Source organism: Neofelis nebulosa, chromosome 9 (assembly GCF_028018385.1).
Source record: "Neofelis nebulosa isolate mNeoNeb1 chromosome 9, mNeoNeb1.pri, whole genome shotgun sequence".
In the NCBI taxonomy this organism is placed as follows: Eukaryota; Metazoa; Chordata; class Mammalia; order Carnivora; family Felidae; genus Neofelis; species Neofelis nebulosa.
The window spans coordinates 114,139,373-114,143,747 of record NC_080790.1 but is presented as its reverse complement, the minus strand read 5'-3'; positions in this window follow the sequence as shown (position 1 = coordinate 114,143,747).

Here is a 4,375-nt window from a genome sequence, read left to right as displayed (position 1 = left end):
GACTACCGAGCGCCTTGAGGGACTAACCTCTCAAGCAGAAACGTAGCTCGCCACATTCTGCCCAACTGGGTTTTATTTTTTTTTATTTTTTTATTTTTTTTTTTTTAACGTTTATTTATTTTTGAGACAGAGAGAGACAGAGCATGAACGGGGGAGGGGCAGAGAGAGAGGGAGACACAGAATCGGAAACAGGCTCCAGGCTCTGAGCCATCTGCCCAGAGCCCGACGCGGGGCTCGAACTCACGGACCGCGAGATCGTGACCTGAGCCGAAGTCGGACGCTTAGCCGACTGAGCCACCCAGGTGCCCCCCAACTGGGTTTTAAATACCATCCTTCAGCTGGCCCCAGCCATCATCCTAAAGAATTACGTCATGTTTCTCTTCTCATCAAACCTCCATCACTTTCTTCTTCATCCTTATTCTTGGCTAATGATTTTGCTTCCTATTTCACTAAGAAAAATCCTGGGGATCAGTAAATTCACAGGTTCGTATCATCTCATGGACCCACCTAATTGCCTCCCTCCTATGACTGTATGAACTGCCTGTTAAGACCGCTTCCTACAACTGTGCACAGAATTCTACCCTCCCTCATTGTTCTCTGAGATACTGCCCCAGGAATTTCCACCTTTCCATTGAACCTGCCCCTATCAAGGCCACCAGTGTCCTCCACTGTACTAACACCACAGTCACTTCTACTCATCTTTCTTGACCTATCTGCAGCATTTGACACAGCGGATCACTCCTCCCTTGAAACACTTTCTTTTTTTTTTTTTTTAATATATGAAATTTATTGTCAAATTGTTTTCCATACAACACCCAGTGCTCATCCCAAAAGGTGCCCTCCTCACTACCCATCACCCACCCTCCCCTCCCTCCCACCCCCCATCAACCCTGTTTGTTCTCAGTTTTTAACAGTCTCTTATGCTTTGGCTCTCTCCCACTCTAACCTCTTTTTTTTTTTTCTTCCCCTCCCCCATGGGTTTCTGTTAAGTTTCTCAGGATCCACATAAGAGTGAAACCATATGGTATCTGTCTTTCTCTGTATGGCTTATTTCACTTAGCATCACACTCTCCAGTTCCATCCACGTTGCTACAAAAGGCCATATTTCATTCTTTCTCATTGCCACGTAGTATTCCATTGTGTATATAAACCACAATTTCTTTATCCATTCATCAGTTGATGGACATTTAGGCTCTTTCCATAATTTGGCTATTGTTGAGAGTGCTGCTATAAACATTGGGGTAGAAACACTTTCTAAACTTGGTGCCCAGGAAGCCACTCTCTTGAGTGACTTCCTGACCCCTTCTCTTCTCCTTTGCTGGTTCTTCCTCTTTTCCCTTTAGAGTGTCTCGGGGCTAGAACCCAGCCCTCTCTTCTTTATCCACTCATACTCCATTCACGTTCCCTTCCAGTCTTGTGACCTCAGATGTCATTTCTACCTAGATGCCTCCCAGACTTGCATCTCCAGCCTCTACGCTGAGTTCCAGCCGCATACATCCAACTGCCTACTCAGCATCTCCACTTGGGTGCCTGATAGGCAACTCTGACAGGCAACTCTCCCCCAATTCAAAATGGCAACTCTCTTCCTGGAGTCATCCTTGACCCATCCTTTTTAAAAATATATATATATTTATTTTGAGAGAAAGAGTGCGAGCAGGGGAAGGGGCTAAGCAGGCTCTGCACTGTCCACACAGAGCCCAACGCAGGGCTTGAGCTCACGAACCTTGAGATCATGACCCGAGCTGAAATCAAGAGTTGGATGTTTAACTGGCTGAGCCACCCATGCGCACCCCTCCCCCTTGACTCATCTTTTGATTTACCTCTCACCCCACATCCAAGTCTGTCAGCAATACCTTCAAAGTATATCTGGAATTATACCGCTTACTAGCACCACCCACACATGCACATACTTTGCTTTCCTCTCACACCCAATCTGCAACCTTGCAGCACAGAGAGACTTGCCTGGCCCACGGACTTTTTTTTTTTTTTTTTTTTTTTCTTCTCTGTCTTCCTCTCCAAAACCTGCTTCTTATTTCAAGGTCCATCTCAAATCATGCCTCTGTCACAGTCTCCTAACTAACCTTTAAAAAAAAGTGCAATGCCAGAAGTCTGTCAATAAGAACCCAGACTGAGGTGCCAAACTGACCAATTCTGATATCCTTCCATGGCAATAATTTGCCAGAAATGAGTAAAGTCTCGGGGCGCCTGGGTGGCGCAGTCGGTTAAGCGTCCGACTTCAGCCAGGTCACGATCTCGCGGTCCGTGAGTTCGAGCCCCGCGTCGGGCTCTGGGCCGATGGCTCGGAGCCTGGAGCCTGTTTCCGATTCTGTGTCTCCCTCTCTCTCTGCCCCTCCCCCGTTCATGCTCTGTCTCTCTCTGTCCCAAAATAAATAAAAAACGTTGAAAAAAAAAATTAAAAAAAAAAAAAAAAAGAAATGAGTAAAGTCTCCCCTCTGTAGATGGCCTCAGTGCCCATCTGGACGGAGTTTTTCAGAGTACCTGCCTGGCCCCTGTAGCTCCTGGTTCAATGATCTCTGCAATAGGCCAATCTGACTGCTAAGGAGAATGGCTGACAATTTCTAAAGAAATTCACCGAGAAATAAATATAAATTTTCAGTCTTTTACCCAACTCTTAGGGAAGATTGCTGACAGTGATAATCAACAAGAAATAAAGCTAAAAATGACCAAAAGAGACTACAGAAATCTTGGATCTGCAAAATTTGACCTGAGAAAAAGGGAATTGATGGAAGGAATGGCCATACACATACCGACAAAATCTTACAATATAAGATATGGTTAGTAAAATTTCAGATGGAGCCAGAACCCAATCCACAGGTCAAATATTTTCAAAATACAAACATTTCTTTGTAGTCAGAAATAAAACAGATATGCTTAATATATGTTTGGTTAGATGAGAGGTCCTGGATAGTGCAGTAAGCCAAGAAGAACTGTTTTTTAAATTTTTTTTTAATTTTTATGTTTTTTTTAATTTTTTTTTAACGTTTATTTATGTTTTTGAGACAGAGAGAGACAGAGCATGAACGGGGAGGGGCAGAGAGAGAGAGGGAGACACAGAACCGGAAGCAGGCTTCAGGCTCTGAGCCATCAGCCCAGAGCCTGATGAGGGGTTCGAACTCACAGACCGCGAGATCGTGACCTGAGCTGAAGTCGGCGCTCAACCAACTGAGCCACCCAGGCGCCCCTTAAATTTTTTTTTTAACATTTATTTATTTTTGAGACAGAGAGAGACAGAGCACGAACGGGGGAGGGGCAGAGAGAGAGGGAGACACAGAATCTGAAACAGGCTCCAGGCTCTGAGCCATCAACCCAGAGCCTGACGCGGGGCTCGAACTCACGGACCACGAGTTCATGACCTGAGCCGAACGCTCAACTGACTGAGCCACCCAGGTGCCCCCAGGAAGAACTCTTAGATCTGAACAGAAAGACCAAAACCTTTGTTATTCAGACAATATGGCTGAACGTATCAACATAGAAAAGCAAGGTGAGGGACACCTGGGTGGCTCAGTCGGTTAAGCGTCTTGTCTGACTCTTGGTTTCAACTCAGGCCATGATCCAACGGTTTGTGAGTTTGAGCCCCCCGTCAGGCTCTGCACTGGAGCCTGCCTGGGATTCTCTCCCTCCCTCTCCCTCTGCCCACCCCACTCATGCTGTTTCTGTCTCTCTCAAAATAAATAAGCTTAAAAAAAATTTTTAAGTGATTTTAAAAACGATTAGAAATTTTAAAAGATGTCAGCGTTGTTGTTAATACACAAAATTCAATTTGTATTCCCTTTTTTAATTGATTTTTTTAAGTTTATTTATTTCTAGAGAGAACGAGAATGAGTGGGGTAGGGTCAGAGAGAGAGGGAGACAGAATTCCAGGCAGGCTCTGAGCTGTCAGCACAGAGCCCAGTGCAGGGCTCAAACTCACAAACTGTGAGATCAGGACCTGAGCCGAGATCAAGAGTCGGATACTTAACTGTCAGAGCCACCCAGGTGTCCCAAAATGAATTTTTTAATTATGCAAGACGTGTATGAAGAAAACTATAAAATGTTATTGAACTTTATCAAAATAAGACTTAAATAAACGAGAAATCCAGTGAGGTCATAGATGAGGTGATTTAGTATTATCAAATGGCAGTTCTGTACAAACGCAATGCAATTCCAATTGAAATCCCAAAAAGTGGTTTCTTGGAATTTAGTGAGCTGGTTCTAAATTTTGTAGAGAGGATCCAAATATAGCAGAGACAGCCTTGTAGAAGAAGGAAGAATGTTTCCCACAAATAAAATAGTTCGGTTTTCTCTTTAGAATTTGTAATATCTGGCTACAGTGAGCCCTAGCAATAATCAGCTGGAAGATGACTAGCAGCTGCCC